Source organism: Brienomyrus brachyistius, chromosome 23 (genome assembly GCF_023856365.1).
Source record: "Brienomyrus brachyistius isolate T26 chromosome 23, BBRACH_0.4, whole genome shotgun sequence".
NCBI classification, from domain to species: domain Eukaryota; kingdom Metazoa; phylum Chordata; class Actinopteri; order Osteoglossiformes; family Mormyridae; genus Brienomyrus; species Brienomyrus brachyistius.
Window position 1 is genome coordinate 6,413,482 of NC_064555.1, and position 9,218 is coordinate 6,422,699.

Genomic DNA, 9,218 nt, shown 5'->3' on the forward strand with positions numbered 1-9,218 from the left:
TTGTTTCCTTTCTTTTTTTCTGGGCACAGCTGTGTGGAGTTAAGAGGTCCTGCTACATCTCCAGGAACATTACATCAGTATTTCAGCAGCAGATGTGAAAGTGTGTGTAAAAAGGAAAAAAACAGCCAGCTCATCCACAAGCCAAAATTAGATCTGTGGACAATAACACACACTTCTACCATGTGGCCCCACCCCTGTCTGACCCCCAGGCCCTGACCCAGACCTGTTTTACACTCCTGTTAGGGTTGAGAGAAGGGGCTCGGGGTGAGAAGGAGGGCAGGTGGCTAGCTGACGGATGGCCCGTGTTGCTGGTGGACCGTCCAGACCTCTGGTGAGCTGCACACTGTCTGAAAGCACCCTTTGGGAACCGACGCTGATGGATTGACTTGCGGACCTCCAGGACCAAGCCAGCCAGGGACCCTGGAGCCCAGCTTCTTAACTCCTGAGCTGCGTGGGCCTGACCTTTCCCATGGCCGCTGATTCTCCATGTGCTGAATGAGCAGGGTCTTGGTCAGTTTATCACGGAACCACAGCCCAGAGATCTGTTCTCCATGGAGCAAAATGATTAGAGTTACTGGATACTGTTAATCAGATTGGGAGAAAAACCCAGGATTGTTAAAGGAACGAATGTTGATCCCTCTGCATACTAACTTCCAAACAATGTACTCACCCTAGTCCAGACCACATCCTCCACACTAAATCTCAGTACGGAGTCACCATGTATTCATATCCTACATGTATGAGCCACTTAAACTGAAACACTGTAAACAGTTTTTGAATTCCCACAATGCACCGGGGCAGACTGTAGATCCCGATAGTAATGGAAAACATGTTCCTCTGTGTTACGCGCTGACCGAGAGCTGAGGTTCTGTCAGCTGAATCAACAAGGCAGCAGACAGCCAAAATCTCCAGGAATCTGTAGGAGTCGCCGGGATTCACCGCAGAAGAGCACCTAAGAAAATATTTGTTTTAAACTGCATGGTAAAGAGCGATGACAAAAAATATTAAATGCTTTTTCTAAGATTACTGTGAAAGTGTTTCCAGTCTCTGCTGATCATAACTTCCCTTTGAACAAACCAGAGAGTTTTCCCAAGAACTTTAAAGTCCTCCTGGACACATCAGCCATTTTCCGTCAGGGGATCAGCGCATGTGAAGCAGAAACACACCCTGCATGCTCACTCTCCAGGGGCTTCCTGGGGGCACTAACAGGTGGGAGATCTCCACCAGGGGGCGCTCTCACTTACAGGGGCCTTACAGGTGACCCTGCTTATGAAGTGGGGCTGGTGTTCCGCAAATCTCAGTGACAGTGATACCAGGTTCCGTTTTAAAGCAGAGGTGTTAGAGCAAAGCTGCTGGATGAAGAAGACTTACTACTGCTTTCACTTCTATAATCAGCACTTGGGTATTTAAAAGACTAAATTCCATCCATCCATCCCTCCATCCATCCGCCCTATGCAGGGTGGTGGGGCTCCAGAGTCTATTCCAGGCACCGAGCAGGGAATAAGCCAGGACGGGGTGCCAACCCATCGCAGAGCACAACTCATTTCCATTTCATTACAATTACAAATCTAATTCTTAATTACAATTGTGATTTTCTGTTTGTTCCATAGGAACAAATAAATAAATAAATAAATAAATATAGTGTCTGGTTTTGAGCAGCAGATGCAAAAAATGTACAACGGCTGTTTTCCCCCACAGTGATGGCAGCAAGCCAACGTGTTTTTTCACTATTTTTCTTACTGTACTCAGTGAAATGTCAGGCGGGTTGTGGCGGGTTAAGTGTCCGTGAGCAGGTTGGGGGGGGGGATCTGTTTTCATCCACCGAGCACCGGGGGGCTTAATGTTGGCGAGTGGCCTTGTCCCCAACCCCCCAGCCCTCCATACCCCCTCCAGGCCAGATTTATCAGCAGGTCGCAACGGAGCTCACCGGGTCGATCGTCGTTCAAAGTCACGCCGGACGGGGTGTGGCCGTGGCTTGGTGCTTGGGGGGGTAGGGGGGGGCAGTCACCATGCTAAACGGCATCACCTTACTGCCCATGTCTGTACACAGGAAATCAGTCCTCGGCCCTCTACGCTGGACCAGACACGTAGCTGAAGTTAATCTACAAAGGCCAATGTGTTTCTCTGCCGCGTTTTTAAAGTACGGGGAGACCTCGTCTGCTCGCAAATCACCCGTTAGTAGCGAAGCGCGCAGATCTCTGGCTGCATTACCTGCTGACAGATCTGTTCACGTCGCGAGCCTTTACCCAGTAATGATGATGATTATAGTCTGCTGCCCATTTCGCCCAAACAGCCATCTGGAGTCATCTGCATGATTGAGAAAGGGACAGGGTGACTCACCACTTTCTGCTGAGTGTTCCTGACTCCAGCCCTCCCGAAAGGCCACCTGGCGCCCCCTTCAGGCCGGATGACACCCCACATAACACGGGGCGACCCCTGCACCCTCATCTGGCAGGGTCACTGTCCCTTTCCCTGACCTGACCCAATCCAGAGTCCTCGTCTCTCATCGCAGAAAACCCCCTACGCAAATGGGAAAGGAGCCATGTATTGTTCTCAAGGTAAAATCTATCTTCTGTGCCGCGTGTCAGTTTAGTGCCGAAGTCAGCCTGAAGGCCTCTGGGACCGAGAAAGACAAATGTTCCCTTCAGGAAGTCTGATCCTGTAGCTGGGACACACGACAGACTTAGATTTAGATTTTTATTGTACGGCACTGAAAGAAGTGATATTTGTTCGCCCCAGTTTATATGTTAACCTTAATGGAACAAAGAAAGTCAACATTTCGTGTCTTTCCTGAACACCTTTGATAGCTGGAAGGGAACCTTGAATGTTCGCGTGTTCATTGTGTATGCGATCTTATTCGCAATACGCGACAGACCGGTGCCATCCAGAGTGCGGCTTGGGACGGAAGCCAGGGTAACATGCAGTTCAAACCTGGATGGCAGTGTGGAAGAGGCGTTGCAGAAGTGTTAAATTTAGGTTTCTACATGTCAGGTACAGGTGTGCCGCTTGTTTTTATTGAGCTATTTGCATACTGAGTCGGGTCATTGGCAGTTCGCATGCAATGCCCAATTAGAATGATAATAGTGAAATACAGCCGATGAGAGATAGATGACTGAGTTTGACCCTGAATTCATGGTGATTTTCTTTGGATGTCGCTGTTATTTCCATTTTTGAATATTAGCACATTTCTGAGAGCTCTAGAATTGGTCGGAAACCTCCAGTAAAAGAACAAAGTTACAGAAGTTGGAGCTGACACATACAGACATATTTAAATTCCTCTTTCGGTTGCCATTTATGGGCAAATTAACATCTCCCACATATTGCATATTTTGATTTTTTATCTCTGCGTTTCACACTGCCTGGGAGACAGCTAGCCATCTCCTCGCCGCGAGTCAAGAAGTGAAGCGCATACCGAAGACTGAGACAATGCGGACAGCTGTCCCGCTTAACACTGCACCCACACACACGCACTTTATTTCTGTCATCTGTCGTTTCTGTCAGCGTGTGAAATCTGCGTCTGCGAGCGTGCAGGAAGGGAAAAAAAAAAGGTGTGACGCTGTGGGTATATTTCCATTAAAGTTTGCTGATATAATGACAAGCTAAACTGATGAAATAAACCCGTCGCGTAATGAAATGCAGACCCTTCCTTTCGCAGCTTTGTATGAGAATATAGCTACTAAATATATATGCTAAATATGTCTTATCTGCTGTACAGTAAATTACAGTATCCCTCCTGTACACTGATGCTGTACAAGCCAATGGAAAGTTTAATCTATTATGTGGAAGCAGTTTATTCAAAAGGACTGTTTTCTGAATTTTATTATACGTTGGCTATGTGTCCTTAATACTAAACTCATAGCTTCATAGCCATGAGCATTTCCGACTAATGGAAGAATCTGACCCACTCACATCTGAGAAGATTACTTAAATTTTCCAGAACAATACCAAACGTCTCACACAAGAGTGTCAGGAGATGTTAAAATGCAATCCAGCAGCCCTAATTCACAAACTAAATTTCAAAGATACACTATTCGAATGGCTATAGCGATTTAATTATAAGTAATTATCAAGTTATCTCAACCTTAACATCTTCCCTTAGAGTCACAGCAGTCACAGGATATGTAGTACAGTGTAATCTTTCTGGCTTATAGCTTGTTAGCTGCTACTAATGTGTAAAATCTTTTATATGCTTTACATAAAATGCCAAAGATTCATGGGATAATGGGGGGGAGAGAAAAAATAAAATAAACCACATTTTCAAAACTTTCACCTGATATTAAAAGAGGCTGTATTAATATAACTTTTATGCACAGCTGTGGTGCAACACAATAATTAGACTTATATAATACTAATCTTGTTAACAAACTTTAACTTTATAGCTTATTAATAATTCATGTAGTATTTATTAATATTATTTTCCTAAATAACGGCAGGAAGAAAACGAGTGGTATGGGTGCTATCTATCATGCTTCTGGATATGCATTCTGCAGGGACATTCCAGCAAAATAATTAGTGCTATTTGTCAAAAAATAATACTTTTCATAGTAATTACAAAAATATGTCATGTTGTTACTTGCCATAATTATTAAAGGGATGTTTTTGTTCCCGACTAAACCACAGCAGCGTGTTTTCCGAAGCGCCGGTCTCCCTCCTGTGATTAAATTAAAACCCCTGATTAATCTCAAAACAATCCGAATAATGAAAACATAAAAGCAGCCTGGAAAAGCGTGTCACAACATTTTAGCTACGTACACGATCGAGCGGCGGCAGATCACTTCAGGTGCTTTACCCAGCGGCAGCGTTGGCGTGTGCGATACGTCACGTGTGACCGCGCTCAGATATCGGCGATTCCACACAAATGCTACCCCAAAGGGATGCATATATGAGTATTATTGTTTCATTTTCTTATCACTGATGTTGAAAACAATCGACCCTCATCCTTTTCCAAAGTTCCTTCTTTCTGAGCATCTTCCCCAAACCCCAAGACAAGACTTAAGGCCAACGGTGCCTAAGGGTGCGTTAGGGTTAGGGTATTCCCAGTCACCTTGCTTATTGACGGTCATATTTAGCTGTACTTGCATCCCTGGGCCTTATGTGGGGGGCCATGTTTTTCGATGGTCCCGTTTTCTCGCATTGAGACTCCGAGGTGCAGTGGGCCGGCCGCACCCCCTGCCCCGCTGGCCGCTACCGTCTTTCCCTAATTAATTCCCGCGCATTACAGCTGCCGCTAGCCTAGTGCCTGCCTGACCCGTCGGCTTCCTCGGTGAGCTGCAAAAAAACTGCACGCAGGCCTCAGAAGTGGCATCTTTACAGTGACCAGTGTGTGCGGACGCGTGTGTCTGTGTCATCCTCTGCGGCATCTGTGTATTTAGTTCAAATGACCAGTTAGCCCAGGATGTGTCTGAGGTGAAGGATGGAGCTAATAACTGCAGGGATGGAACATAAGGGGGGGGGGTCATAATGGCCCCCACTCCAGGGGCCTCTCTCTCTCTCTTTTTCTTGCTCTCTCCCTCTCTCTCTGGAGGAGGAGGCTTCCTGCGTGTTCCCCTTTCTAATCAGTGCTGGCCCAGTGCTGTCTGATTATTCGGTGTATTCATGAAGTCGCTCATCAGGCGTCTGAAGGAATATTCCGGAATCCTGGAATGAAATAAGGCCAATCAGCAGAATAATGAAGAAGGTAATGTCTCCCATGAGACCTTGAGTGTTTTTTTTTTTTTTTTTTTCTCACTGCGTCTCTTTAACCGTTTGCTTTATAACTCAGCATTTGATCTCTGATTCGGGCACAATGGGGGGGTGAAGGGGGGGGGGGGGTGGTGGGTGTGGTTTGTCCGTTTCCTCTGGCCGATATGAAGGGGTCGTGTGATCAGGCTCTCGAGATTCACTGCATTTACTTAATCTCCGGTGTCCATCTTGCTTCTCCTCTGCGGAAACAAGCCCCCCCATTTTGAATCTCCTATCCCTGAAGCCATTGATTTCTTGATGCTGGTAATGACCTGCTGGGGGCTGGATCTCAGTTAACCCAATAAGAGCAGCCCTGGGATGCACACGGAACCAAAGACAAACTCCTTAAAGAATCGTAGCACTTGCGCACTGTTTTAATACATGAGACTTCGGAATATTTACTATTGTAATAATTTGATATAATCGATTGCTTAAACCTACTTTGGTTGGAAGTCTGCAGATGTTTGAGTTGTGATAGAACCGCATGGAACTGGCCAGTTTCTTACCAATCAACAGGTGGCTTCACTTCCCTGTAATTAGGTCATTTCAAGCCTCTAGAAGCTGGCCGATATGGAAGATCATGCCACATTCGTACAGCAGGACCGACAAAAAACACCCAGCCTGTAAATACCTGCTGGCTTATAAAGGAACCAATTTAAACTTGATATTCAATGAATGTTGGTTAAATACTGTTATCCAACACAGAGCAGTACTTGCCCTTCTGAACCCTCTATACGTCACCATTTAAAACTGAAACCAAAGGTAGGTGGGAATATCTTGCACTACCAGTCAGTCATTGGCTGAACGCACCTCCAGACCCTAGTTTATTGGTTCCCTTTGAGATCAACCAGGAAGTGACTGGCAACACATTTGTCCTGTATAATAATTCAGCTTGGAGTGGTTATAAAACAGGCATCTGACTCTTAGCAGGTCAGTAACCCTGCACAGGTTATGGAGAATAGGTATGGTGTATGGTAATCTGTATCATTAATGGCTAATTCTGTGTATTGTATTGTCAATTAAATTATATTGTATGTTATTGCAGATATGTCTGATGTCACGCAGAGCAATATGAAGACATTTTTTTGTCTTTAGAAAGACAAAAAGCGGGAAGACAGGATGAGATAGGGGGAAATGGGGGGAAGAGAGGAAGAGGAACGGGGAGACAGAAGGAGGAGAGAGAGAGAGAGAGAGAGAGAGAGAGAGAGAGAGAGTGATTTCGGGCTTCAGTGCCTCCTTCCAGGTGTCGTCGCCTGCATGATTTCATCTGTGAACCATAATCAACTTCCTTAATGAAATACGTAATTAACATATTATAATTGTGGTAAGGATGATTTTGACAGAAATCATTTTCCATATCTAATACTATGCTAATTTAATCTGTTCCTCACTCCCCAACATGACCTTTTTTTTGATTAAGTTTCATGGCAGATTTTGTGCCCCCCCCCCCCCCCCATATTCCCCTGTCTTCTTTGCTAGCCCCGGTGCCTGGGTTAATCCGCCGTAGCTCCGGTCATCCAGGCATGTGGCCACCGCTAATCCCCGGGGAGGAGCCCATGCGGACAGACGGTGATCGGAGCCTGATACGGCCGTAGCTTGAGGCTCTTTCCGTGCCGTCCGGACTCTTCGGCCCGGAAGGTTAGGAACGAGAAAATAATAATAATTTGAAAAAAAAATAACAATAGCAAAGGAGGCCAAGGAAATTAAACTGGAGAACAGGAGAGAGCCGGTCAAGTATGGTGCTGGGATGGGCGCCCCCTGCTGGCACGGTCACCGGGAACAGGCAGGCGCAAAGAGCTCTGCGTCCCCCTGAACGAGTCTCCGATCGCTGGGATTGTCATTATGACTCACGGCATTATGATATTCCAGGGTTTGGGATAGAGTGGGGAAAATCGATTCTCAGAATTGCGTGGGACTTGAGTTCCACAGAAACGTCAGTAGCCACAAGGGAATATTTATCAAAGGGTAGCATTTAGAATCAGGGGTCAAGAAAACAAGCATAATTAAAAAAAATAAATCCAAGGCATTTGTTCATCTAGCCGCCGGGTCCTTCGCGTTCATGCCTGTAAAGCAGCGAAAGTGAAAATGCCTACAAGCTTGAGAGTGACGGACTGGGCCCGTGTGAGCTGTCAGCCGCTCCCTCCGAGGATCGGGTCGCTTCCCTGCTCGCCATGAGGACTGCCGTAATGGCCGTTCATTCCCAGTTCATCTAGGAAGCATCGGAAAGTGGGGAGCATCATGACTAAAATTAGCGTGAAAAAGAAGGAATAAGGTGGCATGGTTTGTGAGCACAAAATGTTTTTACCTTTTTAGTCATTTTGAAATAAAATCTGTAACAATGAATTCTGCATAAGATTTTGGAGTGGGTAGTGTTTGTCGTATGGCATAAATTATGAACACTGCAGTCTTTTAATTGTCAGCATTATTTATATGTACCGTTCATGGGTACTATCCCATAATGTGTATATTTTAATTAACAATCTTCTCATTATGTGTCGTAAAACGATACCATTATAAGATGTTACGCTATGGCACTATAAAAATGCAGCTTTCCTCCTCCACTGGAACCTAATGCAGAACATTCTAGATGTCATCCCTTTAAAGGTAATACTAGCAGCCAGCCAGCGTGAGGCGCCGTAACCGGTACAGGTACGCCCCCACACAGGAGCAGCCAGCCTTCCGATAGTACGTGCCTTGCTTACCGCTAATCAATCCCCTTTCCCTTATTTTTAAATAGTGTGCTGTAAGTTTAACTTGGATGCCATCTGCAGAGCTCTCGTTGATTACAAAGGGTAATGGAGCACTGTCAGACAGTGCAGCCCCCTGCTCAGCAAGCACTGATACCAGCTCTGTCTAACAGGTGTATGGTGCTGAAAATTAAGGGCAACGCTTGATAAAGCACCAGTTCATTTTGCACTCGGCTTCCCATGACTCTGCGGGCCTGGCAGTCTTTTCTAGAAGAGCGTTGTTAAACAGTTCAGCACGGTTCACCCTAGGCTACGGCCTTTAGCTGAAGACCAGGAAAACAGCTTGGGGCATTCTTGGTCATTCATTCACTCACTCATCTCATTCATTCATTCACTCATCTCATTCATTCATTCATTCGCAAATTCATTCATTCATTCCAAGTAGATTTCTGATTTACATTTGATTCCTGTATTTTTTCCATTCTCTGCTGCTGTGACAGGACCAACGTGTATAACTCATAGCTTAACCCGTCGTTCACTTTTGCAAATACAAATATTTAATGTGGCTATGGTGAATTACACAGAGGCACGTTACCCAGCAAGGTATTATTTTGAATTTGTGTGTCACTCCGATTTCGTCAGGAATATCGCGTGGCATTCGAAATATTTCCCAAAGGTGGACGGGGAAGCAAGAGGAGATCCTTCACTTCGATATCGTTTATGTACTTTCCCCACGAGTAACGAGATAGGAAATTGTATTGTATCCTTCTTTGCTCATGTGAATAAGAGGCCCCACCCTCGGAGCTGTCG